Consider the following 21,898-nt stretch of genomic DNA (forward strand, 5'->3'; position numbering starts at 1 on the left):
TATGGGATAGTATGGGGCTGAAGTGGTATTACTTGGCACTTGCTTTCATTTGCAGTTTGATTATAGTGGCATTAGAGAGATTTGACATGCATTAAATGTTGACAGAAGTCTGCACTTGACCTGGTAGTCATTTGTGTTTAAAGAATAAAAACAGTTTATTTTACTGTTGAAATTTAGTTATGTGGATGCTGTGGTTACTACTACAAACATGCTTGTGTACTGCTAGTTGCCTCCGAACTAACTAGGACAAATTACAAAAGTAGTCTAAAAAAGGAGTGTACACTAGGCAAGAAGTAACGCTATTTATTCTGAGCTCAGATACAGCTGGGAAAGTGAAATTCAAACAGAATGCAGAACAGAACTGCATGACAAGTGCTGTCAAAAATACACCCCAAAAATGAAAACTTTAATAATTGTACAAACTAATTAGCATCAAGTTGCATTGTAGCATTAGGTCAATCTTCTAAATTAAGCTAATTGGTAAAACTACGTAATTCCCCTATAGCGGGACATACATTATCAAAAAATGATTGTGTCTTGCAGATGTTACCACAGCACCCTCGACCACCTCTGTGAAATCACAGTCCAGCCCACAATTCCCACATCATACTGCCAAAACATTGAGACATTTCAGATGACAAGCAGATCTTTAATCATTTGCCACCGGACAGCTCCATCTGTTTCTCAGGAGAACGCAACCGATCATGACACTACAAGAGTCTTGAACCATTGACAAGTTACCGTTTCATATTGCATCTTGGGAACTCTTCGAACCACTTCCCAGGCTGAGATGTGCTGAGGAGAAATTTGAAACTGCCATGGGACATTTTGAAACTGTCAGTAGACTTATTTCACAAACTAATATGCTGAATTATAAAAATTAAAGATTAATAAAATGTGAAATCATTTCTAGTGATAGCAAGCTTCAAGGCCTGTTTACAGTGACTAGGTCTATGTTAAGCTTTACATACACATCTGTATTTCAAACTTTATTACTGTGAGAAACCAGAGGATGTCTCATCTGCTAATCCCCGGAGATCTCTCTCTCAGGTGGCCAGGGCACGGCCATCACCTTTGGATCCAGACCCTGAGAGTGGCCCAGTGTGAGAGGATCACCTGGTTGAGGGGTCTTCAGGGAGTGGGGTGAGGCAGCCGATGGTGAGATGCAGTATTTCCACCTTTTTGTACATCCAACCCTTCCTATTTTTTAGGATCCGATGTCCCAACTCCCCCTCCCTTCTGCACAAACACTAGGCCGAGGAAGAGGGCGACTGATAGTACCAGGACTAACTCTTATACATCATACTGGACATGTCCAGCTAATCAGGTCAGGCAAAGTCAGGCACTTGGCTTCAAGTGCATACACCTGAATCCAATTAGCTCTCCTCACATGGATAAAAGGCGGAACCTAGAGACACACTCTGAGCAAGGAGGAACACGAGTACGACCAGAACCTTCGGGGTGAAAGCGAGCGACAGACCAAGGGATGAGAGCAGCGGGTCAAAAACCCCAAGAGTTCCCTACAGGAGGTTGTTGCCTCCACAAGACCGCAAAAGACATGTGGAAAAGACCAGATCCCAATATTGAAAACTGCATTGTGTTACAAGGATGCCAGCGACCCTCGCAGGTGAACAGCAGAGTTGGGGAGGTGAGGCCACGCTTGTGGTGCTAAACTTGATTTGTTAAAGGGAAATAAAAAAAGCAAGAAAGAACCGCACACAGAGGGTGAGTTGGCAAGCGACCAGAGAGACCATTATGTGCTTAAAAGATTGGGGTTTGCAACAATATATATCGCAAGTGAAGGCTGCACGTGTGTGGATGAGATTCAAGGAAAGGCAGATGAACTTTAAGATAAAGACAGCTCTCGTAACTGAGTAACAGAGTGGTCTCGTGAAAAGGAGTAGCCCACTTGAAAGTCTCTTTGAAAGGCTACAAAAATGAATGCAAAAGCGAAAGTGAACAAAGTTAACCCAGAGAGAAGGGGAGAGAAAAAGTTGAACATTGAATTCTGAGTCAAAGGGGTCCTGCGGTGGTCTGTAAAGAAAGCCAACACATTCGAAAGACTTCGACATCCGAAAAGCGTCTGAGCCTTACTGAGGGATACTTGAAGTGTAAAAAGCTTGGGGAAGGGAGCCCCAGCAAGTGTTGTTGAACTGTGAAAGGTCTGAGCCCGGCAGAGGGGGACCAACATTAAACTATGAAAGGTCTAAACCTGGCAGAGGGGGACCAACGTTGAACTGTGCAGGGTCTGAGCCCGCCAGAGGGGGACCAACGTTGAATTTTTGTTTTCCTTTGAAGAGGTGTGAGCTGGACGGAGGGGGACCGGTGTGAACTTTTTGTTCTGTTATTTGGGGAAGACGGGAATAAGAGCCTTTGACGTGGAAGGCCAGGCGGGCCTAAATCCACGTTCTGAACTGTTTCATTGTTAAAGTCCGAGGCAGAGTGTGCCTTACTGCCCTTTTATACTGCCTTATTCAATGCTGTCTAAATTTGGGGAGGAGAGCTGATTCAGTAAAAATGTTCCTTTGTCGAACACTGATTTTCCTTTTATATGCATACCTCCTTTACAAACTTTTTTGTACATGAGATAGGGCAGTCATTAGGTTTTATTAACATGGGTCATTTTGATTTCACAGACACGACTACAACTGTTTCCTTTACTATTTGATAGTCAAGACCACTCCCATCCAAGTTATAAGCAAAGTAGGAGTATTTTTTGTGTCAGTGTCATACTTGTGATTTGTGGAGTGACGGCCAAGACAAACTCAAAATGATCCTGGCGCTGTGAAGGAGACAATCGCATCTCCCCTTTTCCATTTTGAGGACAGAAAGAGCCGATAGGATTCTATGACTGAACTTTAAGTGCAGACAATTTCTCAAAACCAAATTAGAAGATCTATCAAGTAAAGATAAGACAACAAACGTTTTCTCTCCTGATGAACCATAGCATGTCCTATGTATGAAATGAATATGGACCAATTTTTGTTTTTGGAAGAACAAGACAATGGGACTCATTACGAGGAGGGCGGTAAAGGGGTTAACCGCGCCAGTAAATGTGCCGGAGCCGTTAACTCCTTACCGCCCCATTACGAGGTCGTCCGTAGCGGGTCCCGCGAGCAGCCCAGGATGCTAACAACGGGCCCGTCATTAACGGGCCCGTTGTCAGCATCATCTCCATTCCCATTGAGCCCTATGGGGGCTGAAATGGCAATGGGGATGTACTGGGTCTGGGTTCCCTGAATGGGGAAATAGCGGACCCTCCAAAGTTGGAATGGCCCACTACTTCCCCATTCAGGGAACCCGTTACCCGGAATGGAGGTAGCCATGCTGCAAAAAGCAGCATGGTTACCTCCTTCCTCGTAATGAGGCCCATTGTATGAAAAATAATACAATTAAACTGAACAATAGAGGAATAAACCTAACCTGAATATAATTATCAAGTTTGAAAGTGGATTTTTCTTTTCTGAAGTCACTGTGAGCGCACAAGAGGTATCAAACCGACACTAAAACTAAGTTCAACTATTGCTGCAGTCACAATAAAAGGTACCAAAAGTGCAGATCACAGTAAGAATCTAAACTATATAAGGAATTAAGGAATAGCCCAAGGGAAATCAAGCCTCCAGTGACTGCAAAATCATATTAAAATATATATATATATATATATATATATATGCAAACGATTTTTATATTATTTTCTTTTTCTCTGTGCTGCACCATGCCTGCTTCTCTGTCAAGTTGTTCAGCTCTTTTTTTTTTCTGCCCCTGGCGTCTGGGGAAATGAGGGCGAATGCCGAGTGCTTACATGTCCCCATTCCCTCTCATGGCAGGACACTGGGAACGCGAGGCTCTGTGTAGTGGCAGGCGCGGAGTGCTCTTCCTGCTCACACCCGTGGGCCTACTGCAATCACGCTGCCTACCGGACACTGTGGCTGGATCCGCTCCTCCTGGTGCTCCTCATGGGGCGAACCTGCGCTCCCTCCCCTGAATCATCTGCACACACCGCAGCGACAGGGAGCACAGGCACTATAGGCAGCCACCAATGATGGCCGGCTGCCACAGTGGGGCTTTGTTGACCTACAGCCTTGTTCACGGCCACTGCAGCGGGGCGGACACAGTCCACATCCTCGTCGTCACTGTGGTTTTTGGCGTTTGGCCCAAACACTGCTTCAACATATAAGGACACGGCACACCTAAATGAAGAGACCTCACACCACCAAAGAGGGTTATCAAAACTAACTTTATTCACGCCCCCTTCGCCAGCTCTTCTCTGGTCACATGACCAGCCACACTCCCCTGTGCCTCCTATGTACCTAGTGTCACCGGACAATACATAGGCCTTCCTTTTTCCTGGTGCAGCCAAAGAGGGCACACTACCCAGAAAGGAAGATGCCCTGCAGGGATTGCAATACTCTTCTCCATGTGAAAGGCAATCCCTGCACATTGTGGGAACCCCACACACAAACTGTTTCATGACTTACTCACAGGGGTCACACATCATGTAGTGAATCAATGGAAATGAACTATATGAAGATAAAAACTTGGAATGGCTTACTTCATGCAATTTCTGGGTGTCTGCACCATGTTGGATGTGTCTGTGAATGGGCAAGGGATTGTGATTGAGAGTTTGTCAGAGAGAAGCACTGATAGTGCAGGCAGGCATGTAGCCCGCGCCAGTGTCCCATGCTGGTGCAAAACCAGCCGCAGTTACCCAGGCTTACCTACATTACCCTGTATTGCAGAATATCCTTACCAGAGTATCAGCCATGGAAGCAGGTCAGGATCATTTTCAGCAGAACAAGAGGGATGTGGTCGCTATGTGCACCTTTGTGGGACAGGCTACGTCAGATGCTGGAGCAAGTGCATCAGGAACTGCGGACCTCTGACATCCGGTGCAAACAATCTGGGGCCTAGGCATGTGAGGCACACTAAGAGACATTAAGGATGTAGATGGAGGTTAACACGTTACTGAGATTGAGACTGCTCAAGACATGGCTGACTCAGAGGCAGGCAGATCCAGTCCAAAGTTTGTGTGGATGTCCAGTGCCTTGCAGTTGAGAAGTCAATCAAGACAACCCAAAAGCATGCATGCAAAGTAAAATCTGGCCCTCATCCATTCCACACACAGCAATTAAGGTGCTTTGTGCATCGTTGCACGCTCAAGCAGCCACAGGGTGGTAAAAGCCAGCATCAACCTTGTGCAGCTACATACCGCCTTGACTGGGCTGCTAGCGTCCCAGTAACAGTCCCATTCTGGTTTTTACCTTATCAAGATGGCGGCCAGCAGCTCCATTACCGCCACGGGTGGCATATGGGAAAGGAGGTGCCCTGTCCCGTATTTTAGGCCATCAGAAATGTTTCAAAAAATACTTCACTGGCCAGAACCCTAGTGGTGGGTCCTGTGAGCGGTCAGTAATGTGAGGCGGACATCTGTTTGTGTTTTTCTCAAGATTAGACATTTTATTAAGAAACAAACTGCCAAATATACCTTGCTAATCCTACTGTATCAGGGAATGTCCCCACTTGGTCTAAAGGCTAAGGGAATAACTCCTATCATAAACAAATTGGCCCTCACACTAAATAACAAAACATTTAGAGTAAATCATAAACAACATACAAGAATAAACAATATTAATATTGACCTTCACCTGTCTTGGATAAATCTCATCCCCAGGGTTTTTCGAAGTCAATTCTCCAAATGCTCAAAGGAAAAAAAAGTCTTGAACCTGTTCTTATGATTTCCATACAACAGTTCATCCAACAAAAATCCACTGGTAACAATTCTTCAGATTTCAGTTGAAAAAATCCCCTGCCAAGTTCAGCCAGAAAATAGCACCAATGGTAATACTGGATAACTTCTTTCCAAGATGAATAGCCATAGTTTAACCATTAGGTTAACAACTTCTTCTTCCACAAATTTACAATTGATTAAGAGCCCTGCAGTACGTTTGGTATATTTGTCAGGATGCTTCTTTTTGGGTTGTTGCTTTCCTCTTGACAACCACCCTTCTACTACTGTTACCGTGGGAACAGTCTCCTTTTTTCCACAGTGTACTGTTACTTCAACCAACCTCAGTGTAACATCCCCTGACAGTGTATACATCACCACAGCTCAGGTACTTCTGCTTCTTCTTATCCAAATTTGTACTTCACAATTATTAGGCATGTAAAGACGAGACTCTTCGAGCTCCACAGGTAGGCAAGGCACTCGTCTTTCCTATACTCCAAGAAAAGGGCAGCCTCGTTGCCTCTTCTTTCTGCCTTACTGCCACAAGTATAACCTGCCTCTGCTCCAAGACTGACTTTCTCTCGACTTCAACAGTCTTCAGCATTACAGATTATCGTCTTCTGCATGACTCTTTTACAAGCACCCAGCTCCCTTCCCCAGCTTTGTTCACACCTTCTTGGTTGCAGTAACTACCCTGAAGCTGTATTACCAGTCTTCCAGCTTTGGGTAACAATATCACACTTGTATCAGAGGGCACTGGACCTTTAACAACTTTGTAAACCAGATGGAACGGGATCGCCTCTTGGCTTTGGTAATGCTTTTTCTACTAGTCAATGCAACCTTCTTCTGAACTCAAAGAATGAATCTTCCGAATATTACAAGGTTCAGTCTTCAAAGGAAGAACAGTTTTAAGTATATGCAACCACTCTTTCATATAGATTGTCATCTTTAAAGAGATACGAGTGAATGTATACCTGTTCAATATCACAGAGGTGATTTCAGACTCCTTTAAGTAAGTACAATTGGCCACACGTGACCTTCCTTTGATGCTGCATTTCTTGTGAACACTTGTGGAAGTCAATGTTATGTTTTCGGAATGGTTTGTAACAGGCGTTCCCCTTTAATGAGAGACCACTCCGGCAACAGTGAATTGCTCGACAATGGAAACAATAGGCTTTTCTTCTTACGTGAACACTATTGCTCTCACTAATAGTGCGCGTGTTGCATTTCCATTATTGAAAGGAACTTCCACAATGACAAACAGTTTATACTCACTTTCGAACCTATGCAAGCTACTTCTGAGCTTGTAACACAAGGCTTGCAAGTGAACCTGAATGCTGAGCTTTACTCATCGGCTCCAGGAACACTGCTGTTGTGGGCTGCTTCACTTTCCCCGACTTCTTCAACTGATACTACTACTTGGGCACTCGTGGGACCCACACCCTTCTGCAGCACGGGTGTCTCCGATCCGGCCACGCAAGTTTGGAGTCTCCTTCACTCCTCAGTCCCTTGGGTTGTATTCGGCTACAGGCCTCGGGATTCAACACGGTCACGGCTCTGCAATCACAGCTACTCAGCATACATGGAGAAAGCTCCACTCTCAGTACATCTTCCTCAGTGCAGCCACGGCAATCCAGGGTTTGAGACCACAAGACCCTCTCAGAACTTGTAGGTGAAATCTGTTGTCTCCACATTCCGGCGTCCTTTCTGTGATCACAATTACTCAATAATTGCCAGCCTTCTGCTCTTCTACTAGTACTTCTGCTGCCAACTTTCCAACTCCTGTTCCTGCTCCATCTTCTTCTCCTCTGCTCCTGCAGCCTTTTATGCCTCACAGATTTGGCAATTGGCTTCAGGTGTGAACCACTAGTTTTAATTGCCTAACCTCTGCAAAGGCTGTTAGGCTTAATTGCCTGGAAACAACATCTACATGCTTCTTCAGCCCTCTTCTTCATCTCAGTCCCTATAGGATTCTGGGACATGTAGTTTCCTTTATCGGGGTTAGGGTTGTCTACTTCTTGTATATCTTTATGGGTAGATTCAATTCCCTTAGTAATTGTAACAGGGGGGCTCTATGTTTTAACTGTATTGGATGAAGATGATTTAGAGAAGACAACATTTCTGCCATCACTTGTTGTGTACCTTTGGTGGTGAGGAGGGCATTTGATTTTAGGTACCAAAAAGATTATTTATTTTCGTATAATATGGTTTGATGTTACAACTTTAGGGTACCCAAGTATATCACAGTTCAACAAAAGTCTCAAAAAAGCCCTTTCTTAGTGTTAGAATGCAATAGTGTTTTCAGGTCTCGGGGTCTTCTCCCCCGAGTTAGGACTCGGGGTGCCCTTAGCCAAGATCCAAGTCGCATAATTCAAACAAAGTTGAAGTGAAAGGTTCCTTGTCAGAACTCAGGGTTCCCTTCCCCAAGCTCCAAGTGCCACACTTCAAAAAGAAACACAAAATGTCTTTGTCTTCCACAGTTTAGTTAAATGTTGTTATCAAATACACAGTTCATAACTGAAACACAAGATATCCTTCTCTCCAAAGTTTAGTTAAGTGTTGTTTTCAGATATACAGTTCATATATTTTGTAGCTTTCACACATGTTCAAAATGTCACTGTAAACCAGGCGTCAGTATCCATTGTTTGCCTGTTCCTTTCAAATCATATTATAATTCAGCATACTGTGTTTTATTTAGAATGATATTCCTTTTAGCAATTCAATGTAGGATGGTTTCCATGGATTTAAACGTCCTCTCCTCTTTTTGGCTTTCATCTGGTTAGCAGCAAAGTTTGAATTCAATTTGGTATTCAATAATTAAGTCTTTAGCTTAGAGTTCATTTTACCTTCATCTTATGGTTCAATAATCGTAAATTTCATTTAATGTTCAGAGACATTTGAAAACATGTTTCTTGCCACATGCGACTGCTCTGATGCAAAATATTACCCTCTGTTTAATAGTTGACAAATATAACTGTTTGTTTCACTTTTATTGTTTTGTTCAGCTTCCGTAGACTTTCGAAAATGTGTTCCTTGCCACACACGACCACTGTGGTTTAAAGTATTTCCCTCTGTTAGAAAATGGACAAGTCTAGTTGTTCATTTCACTTCAATTGAGCGATTCAATGTTCGTAGACCTTCGAAGATGTGTATGTCACCACAGACAACCACTCCGAAACAAAGTATTTCAGGAAATGCTCAAGTTCACACACGCGCACCTGGTTTCTCAATTACCAGAAACTCACTGGTCGCTTTTAATGTTGGTGCTGAAGCACAGATCGCACAGCCTTCTTCCTTTCATTGTCGAGGCTCCAGTTCCTGCCCCTCAGATGCCCTGAGGTGGTCCTCCACCACAGGGGAACGAGTACGTTGAATAGAAAGGTAAGGGGCAGCCTTCCAGCACGTCTCCCTTACCTTTCCCATTCTGTTCAGGGAGTCCCCACTCCCACGCCACATTGGAGGGACCTGTGCTGCCTGAACTGGCCTCCTGGTCCTTCTCCTGTCGTTCGCCTGTGCTACTGGTTTGGGCTCCATTTACACACCTGCAGCCCTTTAAAAGCTGGCAGGTGTGGATGATTATTCAGCCTTGCCTGACCAGAATTAAACAGATAGGCCTGACCTTCAATACCCTTAGCAGGCATCGTCCTCGTCCCAGTACTAGAGTGGTAAAAGAGCATAGTCTTCATTGCTCTTAGTTACCTCTTCTTCGTCCCAGTACTGTCAAGTGTCAATGGTGGAGAAATGAGGGGAGCTGACTTAGTTGGGGAAGGGTTGGGTTGGTTCTCACTAGGAAAAGGGGGATACCATGTCTCGCCCAATGGCCCTCCACTCACATGCTCCTCCCTCGCTTTTCCGCCCCAAGGGTCGGGATCCAATAGCGATGGTCTTTCCCTGCCCACCTTTGTAGAGAATCAGAGAGGTCAAGGAGTGAGAATACCCTCAGGTGTGTCACAATGCTTGTAACAGATTTGGGGGAAAAATCTGTTATTTTGTTCCAGTAACCAGAGTTGTTACGGCAGTGGCCAAACTTTTCCTCTTCTCTGTTCCCAACGTAGCTTGAGTTTCTTCCCCTAAGTTGGCCTGCAACTCCCTCACCATGGGGGTAATTACAAGTGTGCCGTTCTGGAAATAAAGTGTCAGTAATTTAGGTTACCAGAACATTTTCTAGACTGCACTACTACGAGATGTAATGCCGGTAACACTGATGCCGGGAGCACCGCTCACTGTGCCACTGTTGCTGCTAGCACAGTCAATGGAAATTTCAGGACCTGCCATAACAGGTGCCGGAAACAGCGGCATGACGGTAATAAGGTGGCATTACGAGAGTGGTTTTGATGGAAACACCAGCACAAGACTGCCGGTACTATCAGAAAATCCATGCTGGAAACACTGGCACCACGGAGCAGGTGGAAAACGGGTCTAGGTAGGGAAGAACAGGCCACAGGTGCACCGAATGCACCGAATGCACCCAGGTGAACCCACTAAGCACTGAAACCGCTGAAATGGACCACACCACAAACACTGACCAACACAACCATGCTGCCACTTATAGTTATGGCAATGGACCTGGAGGTGCTGCACTCTGGAGTGCAGTTGTATGAGCAGGTGCTGCATCAGTGGCAACAGGAGGATAGGCAGTGGAGGAGGCTGAGGAGGAAGAGGAGAAGGATGATGATGAGGAGCAGTTGTATGAGCAGGTGCTGCATCAGTGGCAACAGGAGGATAGGCAGTGGAGGAGGCTGAGGAGGAAGAGGAGAAGGATGATGATGAGGAGCAATGCCATGCAAGCAGTGATACAGAGGCATGCAGCAATACCCCATACAAGGGCCAGGCCCTGGGTTGTTACTGACGGGCAGATTCATACCCTGTGCCCTCTAAACACGGAAACCATCCCGGAACTGGTGTAACTCATCCAGGATGACATTGAGAGCAGCATAGGCATCCGTTAAAGCCATACCACCACTGTTGAAGCTGGTGTTAGTGCTGCACTTCCTTGCCACAGGCATGTTTCAGCACTCAGTGAGCAAGCTGCATGGCATATCACAGCCTGCATTTTCAAGAGTGCTGGTGCAGGTCCTGGATGCCCTCCTGCACCATGTGTCCCAGCACTTTGCCCTCCCAACCACCCAGGCACAGGCCAAAACCACCAGGCCCGCTTCCATGCACTTGCAGGAATGCCCAATGTGTTGGGATCACTTGACTGCACACATATCAAGATGGTGGTCCCACGCCACAGAGGAGGAGTACAGGACCCGTAAACTGTATCACTCACTGAACATCCAGGTGACCTGTGATGCCAACCTCACCATCACTCACTGCTGTCCCTGCTTCCCAGGATCAACCCACGACTCTTCGGTCCTCCGGAACAGCACCCTGCCGGCGTGCATGGCACGTTATAATAATAATTAATAATAATTTCGCATTTATATAGCGCTACTAACCATGGGGTATCTGAGCGCTGCTTATAATTACCCACAGTGTGTGGTGCTCATTTATCGACCTCAGAAGGATGAAAGGCTGAGTTTGGCCCTGCCGGGATTCAAACTTGCGTTAGCAAGTTCTGCACAGATGTAAAAGCAAGCGCTCTACTCGCTGTGCCACTTGACCGGCTATGGGGACAGCGGACCTGGCTACTGGGTGAGTAAAAACATAACCACACACACAATGCTCCATGGGCCGCAGGCCGGGGGGAAGAGGTTAGCTGGCACCAATGCATGTCCCACAGCTAGCATGTGTAAAGATCTCATGATGGCAATAGTAAAGATAGACACAAGGTTGGAAAAATACCTAATCTAAACCTAAAGAGGGCAAGCTACAACCATCAAATAATAAAAAGGCAGTCCTGGTGACGTCTTGTCAAAATAAAAGGGCAAATACTAAGAAATAATCTATTGCCTATCCTTATGCTAATGCTAATGCTAAATACAAACAAAGAGTATGGCATAGGATTCACAGGAAAGAAAGAAGAGTTCATAAATAATAAGTCAGGAAGGGGTAATCAGGGTCTCCCTTCTTCATGTTTTGAGCATGGGACAAGGTGGGACTCATGAGCAAAGCAAATGCTTGAGCTTCCCAGGCGCGAACTAATAGTTTCGCTCTCAGCTTGTAGGGGCCTTCGGTGGTTAAGTCTCTTCTCTACAAAAATTATCTTGCCTCCAAGGACCTGATGGCTTCAAAATTAATAAACAAAAGTTCCTTTCTTCTTGCATGTTGGGTGATGCCTTTCATCCTTGGATCCATTTCTTCCGGCCTCAGACCCTTCTCGAATGTTCGCCTTGCCTCCGGCTTTTAATACAATTCCATCAGTGACATTCACAAATCTTAATGTCTTTTTAAACAGTTCACTGTGTACATCCCTCTGCCAGATTCACTCTTGTCAACACACTTTATCAGGACTTTTTACATTGCCCCCTCTTCATCCCGATCCCTCCATCAGGTTCACTCTTGACAACTTTGTCAATCATACAATTACTTGAACAGTTCTTACGATGCAGGATTTGCTTCCCTTAGCTTCACAATCAACTGTCGGTCAAAGGCTTTCGACTGTACAGAGGATTTTATACGACCCCTGCATGACAACTTTGACCCCCTTCTCACCTTTCTCCCAAGGCCTACTGGTAACGGTAGTTTCAACTATAGGGTAATCAGCCAGAGTTTCCCAAGTGAGCACCAATGTGGTGCTTGACTCTTCTATAGCTGGCTTTCCCCTAGCGTATCAACCGTTCTTTGTACTTTCTTTAATTAGCCGCTTGATACTTTCGTTCAACACAGTTCGGTTTCTTATCGGCTTATCCTTCTGCTGAGGTTTCACAGACCTTGGTCGGAAAGGGCAAAGTCACTTCTCTCCTTGGCACCATCTCGATTTGCGCTGTCTTTCTCCTCCTCTTGAACGCAGTGATCGAATTGAGCAGGAACGGTCAGGAGCGGTGTTCCACTACTTTTGTTTTTTTCTCTTTGCAATTCCTCTACTTTTTACAACCTTATTCACCATTCTATATAGTGGATTTGTCCATTCATGTCCCTGTGCAAGTGTAAAGTTGTAGCAGGAGCCTTAATTACTAGTCACTTAGACTGTTGCAATGCCCCGACCACAACACCTTGCCACATGTTGCACTATGCTTCCGCCTACATTCTCTCTTGCCAAGAACACAGTTCCACTACTTTTTTTGGTACACTTCTACCACTGCCTGAACTGCTGTGCTGAGTTAGCTTTCTCGTCGTGCGGTCGGCCTTGCTCATATTGTGCTCTCGTGCTCCACCTTTTATTCCTGTGGGGAAGGGAAAGGGCGGTCAGGTGTATGTGATTCTGGTCAATTGCCTGACTTTGTCTGACCCTTGTGGTGGGACATGTCAGGTAAACAGCTCTGGGTTTGTCCATCTTCTTTCATGGTGTGCGAAAGTGTTTGTGGCCAAAAAGGGGGGGGAGGGAGTAAAGTGTTAGAGTATCCTACGGAGTAGAATGGGGAAAAGTTGTTATAAGAAGGAAGATAACGTGTCTCACCCGTCAGTGTCCCTCTTTCACTCCCCAAGGACCCTCCATCCAGGTGATCCTCCCTCAACGGTCACCCCCCCAGGAACTGGATCCAATAGCGATGGCCGTGTCCTGGCCACCTGGGTGACAGATCCATGGGGACTAGTCAGGGAGACACCTTCAGGTTTCTCACACATGCCAATGCAGGGCCATAAATGGCATGCACAATTGAGTGCCCACGACTCACATCAACCACACAAGACAACATTGGGACAGGCCATCCCATTCTCTGCACATATGGAAAATAATAGGCAATGCACTACAGGTACCAGAATGCAACACAGCCACATCACAAATCCCACGTAGCTCTACACATTCCCACCTAGGCCCATGTGACACATGCACTGATAAGACAAGGTGCATGCATGGACACACGACAACTGCATGTGAACCACAGTCACATCCAATACCACTGCCATGCACCATTATGCCAAACACATAAGATGTTCACATGAAAGTGACACCAATGCACTCCATGCGCTGCACAGGGTATACTGGTACAGACAGAGTGTTCTGTGGTAGCACTGCAATGTGGGTAGCACAGGGGTGGGATGCCAGTGGGAACTAAAGGGACAGGGGCAAGGCGTCCATGCCATTCCATGAATGGCCCTGGCCATAGTGGGACAAAAGTGGGCATTGGCCTTCCATGCAGTCTGTGCATGTGAGCCTACATGCAATGTGCATGCAAGGCAATCACAGTGAAACCTGCATTGCGGGTGCCATGCTCAGAGTGCAGACGCAGTCATGGCAGGGGCAGGCCAATGTCCAACCCGGACATTGTCAACGCACAGGTATATGGGAGACTCACAGTATGGCCAGTCAGTGGGCAGTCAGGTCCTACCCGCGGCAACCCATCCCAGGTTACTAAACCATGCACACACAAAGCATGTCCAGCAGTGACTGTCACAGGGTGCAGCAGGGGGCATGAGGTCCAACTAGTTCACAGTCCCAGATGCATGTGTCAAACACAAAGACATTCATTGATCAAAGCACTGTCCAGCCAAATGCATGTAATGGCTCACCTTGTGTCCCTTCCCTTGCAGGTGATTCAGGTTATCCGTTACTGCAGTGGTTAATGACCCCTGTGAGAGACAACCAGACTCTGCAGCAAGTGGCCCACAATCGTGCACACGCACAAACCCGGACAACTATTGATTAGACCTTTGGACTATTGAAGGAACGGTTTCAATGCCTGCACCGGTCGGAGGGGGGGCGGGCACTAATGTACAGGCCAGAGAAGGTGGGGAAGGTAGTCCGGGCCTGTGTGATTTTGCACAATATATGGGTCAAACGCAACATACCCCTGCCCCCGGATATAGACATGCCACCAGCACACGTTGAAGATGATGGAGCTGGGGATGCAGCTCCAGCCCTGCAACAACACGTACACATGGATGTCAGGGATGGGCGTGTAGCCCATCAGGAAATAATTGAAAACTTCCTAAGACCACCCATCCACTGCACACAACCCATGCCCCTCACTGTATGTGACACACAGCACCAATAAAGCATTCCACACCACTCAGGAATGTCCACGCATTGAATTTGGGTGTGTAAAAATATGTATGTATTATTTTGAACAATGTCCATTAAACACTGTGTGCCCCTTACCTCTCCCCAAACACTCCCTTTCCAAAGATTCCCTCCCAAACACGCCCTCCCCAAACACACCCTCCCCAAATACACCCTCCCCAAACACTACCCCCAAATACTTCCCCGAGAACTGAGAGGCCCATGTTCCCCTCCTGGACCCTCTTTGCCTGCCAGCACAACCAGGGCAGAGGTAGAGTGGCCCAGGGCATAGGCACAGTGCCAGCTGCTGGCCTGCACACATTCCTGCATCATGCAGGACTCCGGTAGCTGCTACCTCACAAGGTCGGCCATCTCATCATGCCTCTGTTCTATTCTGTGGATGCATGCATCCATGTCCCGTATCCTGGGCATTGGTGTCGAGGTGAGCTATGTATGTCAGAGGGGCTGGAGGTTGGCCTATGGTATGGCATGTGGTCTGGGGAGCCCTTGATGCTGTCCCCAGCTTCATCCGCAGCATCTTCATCTGTCTATGTTCCTGGATGTGAAGGTGACTGGTGTTGGGTGGCCACTAGCCATGTTGATGGGCCAGAGAGCACTACCACCGGGGCAGCTTGCTGGGCCACAGTGACAGCCGGCAGCACTACAGGAACAGGTGGCTGGGGCACAGTGACAAGCGGCAGCACTACAGGGGCAGGTGACTGAGCCACAGTGACCGTTGGCAGCACTACAGGGCAGGTGGTTGGGCCACGGGGCCGGGAGGTTGCATTGCTGTGGCTGTCATCTGTGCTGTGGTGCCACAGGGTGTGGTCCTCTTCTTTTGCGTGACTGGCTGGGATGTTGAGGGTCCACCATGGTTGCTGTCAGAGGATGAGATGGGTATGCAGTTAATCACCTCTGTATCATCCAACTGACCTGCAATGCACAGATACGTCACTGTGCTACATTCTGCCTGTACATGGTGTCTGAGTGTCAGGACACCTTTGATGTGTGCGTGCATGTGTATGTGGTATGGATGCACATTGGTCTTAGTGCAGCCACACTACCATGCTCAGGTGTGTGCTTCGTGTATGTGCTACTTCTCATGTTGTCTCTTTGTGCACATGACCGGTACTAATGTGCCCATATGTGTGTGCACATGCATTTTGGGTGCAATGCTTGTGGTCCCCTAGACTAAAGGCCTGTACTATGGCCCATTTCATGTAGTGGTTGTGTTTCAGTGTCATGCAGCTGGACCTTATTCCAAGATGTGTGTGGTGCATTTCACAGTCAACTCAGGTTTAGGTTTTTGATGTGGCTCGTACTCACTGCCCTCTGCTTGCGTCCCTGCACCGGCCTCTGCCACTCCTACTCCCTTCATTCCGTCCTGTGGGCTGAGAGCAGGTCCCACATTTTATGGCAATCTTTAGAGGTGCGGGGGACAGGGCCCACATCCAAGACCTTCTGGGTCACTGCCTCCCATATTACCGACCTTCAAAAGGTGCATGAGCAGTAGCCACAATTGTCTCTTAAAACAGTCAGCTCGGGCTCTGAGAAGCATGGCTTCTTCCGACGGACCTCTATAACACGTGCATTGGATGATCCTGATATGGTGCCGGTGTTTCAGTGAGTGGATGGATACAGGAAGTGGGGGATTTTATATGGATTGTGTTTTTCAAAATCACTACTGCCAAGCTTCCAGTTCCTGACAAGATGCTGTTTCCGGTCCCGGGGGTTTCCGTTGCCGGTGGTACCATCTTGGGTCGCTCCATTGACGGCGGTTGCGCTGTTTGCTTGCCAGACTGTGTTTTCGGCCATTTTTTAATGGAAAGACTGCCATTTCTGACTTTTGCCACTGCTTCCATCATACCGGTGACACTTATTCCGGCAAGGCGGTTTGCCTGCTTTCGCAGGGTTGTAATGTGGCAGTGATTCCGTTGTTGCCAGAAACGGTACTACCGAAATGACGGAATAACTGGCACTTTTGCGCCGGACTCGTAATGAGGGCCCATGTCTTTCATTGTGCGGCTGCCTCCCAGGTTTAAGTCAGATGAGGTTCCCATCACAAAGCATGCTACATTACATTGGCGTCAGCAGTTAGATTCGCTGCTAGTAGATTTACTTCTAGCAGCAGCCTTGTGGGTCTGTTCTGCACAATCCTTTCCCCTTGTATTTCGGCATTAACTGTTGTTTGGGCTGATTTACTTTTTAGCATGTAGACCGGTTTACCAGCCATATTCGTGGGTTATGATAGATATACAATTTCTCCACTTATAAGGTAAGAAGGGCTCACTCGCAACAGCAACGTGTTAAGCACGATGTTAGTTCACAATAAGCGGCTAAGTTTCTCCCTTCAAAAAAGCAACTATCTGTGCATATTAGCATATAGGTAGAAATGCCAAATTGTCAGCTCCCACACTTCTCCCGGTTTTGAAGAGATTTGTGTAGGCTCAATCTGCCGAGCTCTGAGCTCCCAGGCACGACCAGCTGCACCAGGTGAGATAGATTACTGCACTTGGTATCTGTGCAGGGCTTACTGACAAACTGTCAGCTCCCACACTTGACTTTGTGTGCGCTTTGCACATTTCAGCTGGTTTTGAAGAGATTTGTGCAGGCTCAATCTGCCCTGCGACAAGCTCCCAGGCACGACCAACTGCACCAGATGAGATAGATTACTGCACCCAGTCTCTGTGCAGAGCTTACTGCCAAACTGTCAGCTCCCGCACTTCTCCTGCACTTAACTTAAATTTTCTTTTCTTTTGTAACATGTTTTGTTGTGTGCATCTTTTTCAATAAACAGCTGGTGAGGTTTTTAGTACACATGATTTTAGTTCTGTTGCATGCATGCCGAGCTAGATCACCACTGTAGGGGATTGTCCTTGTACTTGTAGTGCAAGTAGCAGTCTGGAATGAATACCTTGTTGTGGGCTACATATATCAAGGAAGGTCACCTTAATTGGAGAGATTGAGTGAACAAGAACATAATTGCTCATGTTGTAGAGGCATATACTTCCAGATAGGTTCAAAAGGGGTTCCTATGCAAACAAGAAAATATGGTTCAAGAAGCAAAGTCATTGATGGTAGTGCATTATTTTTTTTTATTAAAAATACTTACAAAAGTTTTTTAATTTTCTTTTTTTCCTCTCTCTCTCTCATTTGCATAATTCCCTTGCGCCAGGGCATGTGTTAAATGTATACTGAAATACCTTGAAAATAGAATGCAAATGCACTAAACATATGTCAGCAAATGTGTGGGACAACAATTCGACAATAATATACATATTGAATGGAATCTATGTCTCACAAAATATGCACTAACTTAAAGGAAATCTAGCTCTGCAATTAGACAATATTATGTGACTGCATGATTGTATGATTGGGGATTTGAATAAGCACATTTAATTCATAATCAAAAATGTTTATAATTCCCCTTAATTAATTTGGGTGACTAAATGTTGACATAGAGAGGGAAATTCATAGAATTTAGCGCACAAGTGGCGCACGCGGCTGGAGCACAGAGTGTGCATGCGGCAGTTTGCGCCAGCCACGTGCGCGACCGGGGTACGTGTATTCCGAGGGGGCACAGGGAGTTTTACACATGATTTCACTGGCGCGAGCAGGGTACATGTATTCCGAGGGGTGCGCGGGGAGTTATACATGTGATTTCGCTGGCGCGAGCGGGGTACATGTATTCCGGGGGTGCGTGTGAAGTTTTACATGTGATTTGGCAGTGTGTGCCCTCCCGGGTGTGCCCCCCCGCCCCATGCCCCGCAAGCAGCCAACACCACAGGGGACCACCCCACATCCCTGGGCATGCCCCGCAAACAGGCCATCACCCTTGGGAATGCCCCGCAGGCGGCCACATGGCACCATGCACTTGGGAGGCCCGACTAATGTCCCCCCACCCACCCCCATTGACGGGAACCTGCCAGCAGGCCCTGACTCATGAGCCCCACCCACCCCCATTGACGGGCACCTGCCAGCAGGCCCCGACTCATGTCCCCCCACCCACCCCCATTGACGGGCACCTGCCAGCAGGCTCCTACACATGGCCCATCAAACAACATATCCTAACAAAACAGACCCATGGCCCTAATGCCAAACCAAATCCCCCCTTGCCCCCAGGACAAGCACGCAACCATCCACTGCACCCACTCCCAAATTACCCATGCCATGCGAGTCTTAAAAGAACCACCATAGCCATGCATAAATGCACAACAGAGCCACACAGTGGCAACACATGACTGAGGCAGTGTTCATTGAGACATGCACAAAACCAATGATAGTACACAACACCAATCACGAAGTTAAAAGAAATGTATTAAAAAACATAATGAAATAACATACTGAAAATCAAATTAATAAATAATGAAAGCTATTACCAAAAAAAGCAAAATCAAATGAAAAACAAAAATCCACGACATGAAAAAAGAAAAGTGGTCCATCGCCAATGTCAATATGAATTAAATATAAAAAAAAGAAAACCATTGATCCATGGGAATTGTAAAAAAAGAAAGTATGTACAAGTCTTGAACTATATGCAAGTCCAAAGGGTCCATGATGCCCAAACAAAAGGAAACCTACAAAAAAGTCCAATGAATAAAAAACTATATACATAAAGTGGAGCAAAGTCCATGAACTCCAAAAAAATGATAAAACAAAGGAAACCTAACCCTAAAGAACTATGTACAAAGGCGGCGGGCAAGTCCCACGGCTCATTTAGTGATGTTCCGGGCCAGGGAATCATCGAACTCCACGTCGATGTTCCGGAGGTGGGCCTGTTCCCTGGCCTCGAGGTCTCGCTGGGATGCAGCCATGGAATCCCTCAACTCCCTGCAAGTTTCCTCGAGGCCATCCGCCCGCCTCAAAGCCCGGTGCATGGAGTTCTCCGCCCTGACCATCCTGAGCCGTGCCCTCTCCGCCCGCTGCCTCTCCGCATCTATTTGCCGGCCCAACCGCTGCCACATGGAAGACACTCCCAGTCCGGGGTCCTCCTGCCCCTCGGCCGATGCCTGCCCCTGCGGTGTTGATGGCCCTGGGCCATGATGCCTCCCACGCTGAGCTTGCTGCTGCCTCCGACACAACTGCCTCAACCACCACGACGGCATCCGGCTGATGGAATCCCCCAGCGCCGTTGTGCACATGCCCTGCCCGATGATGCCGGCACATCCTCCATCCACTGGGGTCCAGATGGTGGGGTGGCCTCCTTGCTGGACCTCCGACTCCCGACTGCGGCAGGGATGGGATCTTCACCAGGCTGGCTGCGTTGGTTGGGGAAGGTCCACAGGGGGCCCTGGTGGCATCTGGGCGGAAAGACGGCATGGAGAACTTCTGGTGTATAGTGTGCACAGAGGAGGAGAGGGCTGCAAGAGTGGCCGACACATGGAGGAAACCCCCGACCACGGTCATTCCCAACTGGGCCACGTTGGCACACAGCTCTTCGTGATGACATGTGTGGTCCCCTCAGGAAGCACGCACGTCATCACAAATGTCACGTGTGCGCAACGCGACACCAATCAGGACAGACTCAATCCGGTCACGGGTCCCCTCGTCCGCAGGTATAGGAGTGCCAGATGACGTGGACCTCCCCCCTACCTGCGGACGGGCCTGGGATGGGGCATCCCTGCTGGTGCATGGTGATGCAGTCACAGTGTCTGGGACAGTGACATGCACAGGCCCCTCTGCAGAGACCTGTGCTGCCTCCTGCCCCTGCCCCTGGACTGCACCACTTGCACCAGTGGTACCACCCTCACCAGGCCCCATGTGCGGCTCTGTAGCGGCCTCCTCCTCCTCTGTACACACCACCAACCTGGATGGCTCTGCACTGTCTTCCACCGTCGCAGGCTCCAGTGGGGGCTCACCCACCCCTTCCGCTGCAGCCATAGTGGCGGACGCGTAACCTGTCCCCTCGCTCCCGGATGATGGAATTTCCTGGGAGGGTAACTAGGCCTTGCGTCACCGGCCGGTGGAGGCATCCCTGCCGCTTTCCTCCACAGCGCCGTCTCTGCCCTCTTCTTCACTTGCTGCTGTGTAAAGGGAGACATTGAACACAAGCATCAGGGTACTGTACAATAGTCCCCTAGACAGAAAGCAATAGCACATGAGTGGCACTGTCAAACGTCACTTCCATCATGACTCCCAACAACACATGGGTCAGTGCAGGCAACACACATGAAGGAACCGGAGTGGCACATGCAACAAACATTTGCATCCATGTCCACGGCACTGTAGAAACATCCAGTGGTGGGCTGAAACTCACATGCATCATGGGATATGCTGATCACATGCACACACATCACCAGAGGGTCATGCATCTGGCCCCGTATACCCACAGACACAGTAGATACAAGGATGAGTAGGCTGTATCAGTGAATCAACACATCATCACGGACATGTCTCATGCATCCATGGCGCACACACTATTCAGACACACGGACATGTACATCATGCATGTCCATGACAGCAGCACACATCTCTCACACCCCAAACATGTCCAAGTACAGACACAGGCATGCATACATGTGTGCATTCCGCATGCTGCTCCGCATGATGCATTGTAACACATACACCATCCATGTGGGTCACGCCTGACTGGACACACACATCCAAACAGGACCCATGTCACACATGCAGCCAAGTAGCTAACTACCAGCACACTGCAACATGCACTGTTCTATACATGAATGCATGGCCACTTACCGCTCGACTCCAGACAGGCCTACATCCTGAGGATCTGGTGGTGAAGCACTGGGCGAATGCGCTCCAGGACTCTCATCTGCTGGGTGGTAAGCTGGACCCGGCGCCCCACTGCATCCGCTGCCTCCAAGAGGTGCCAGGCCTTCTTGAGGGTCCTGGACTTGTAGTCCTCCCAGCGCTTCTGGACGTGTTTGATGTTGCGGGGTGCCACCCGCTCCGCGTTGATTGCACCCACTATGTCCCTCCAGATCCTCTTCCGTCCTTCCTTATTGGCGCGCGATGATGTGAAGAGGGCATCATAATGCCCCAGAACTTGCTCTACCAGGATACCAACTTCCTTTTCACTGAAGCTGGTAGCCCTCTGCCTCTCTGCTGGGGGGTTGCCACTGGTGCCGGAAGGTGTTGTGTCGGACATGGCAACTCCAGAGGCAGGTGTG

This window comes from Ambystoma mexicanum, chromosome 2q (assembly GCF_040938575.1).
Source record: "Ambystoma mexicanum isolate Mex_15411 chromosome 2q, UKY_AmexF1_1, whole genome shotgun sequence".
NCBI lineage: Eukaryota > Metazoa > Chordata > Amphibia > Caudata > Ambystomatidae > Ambystoma > Ambystoma mexicanum.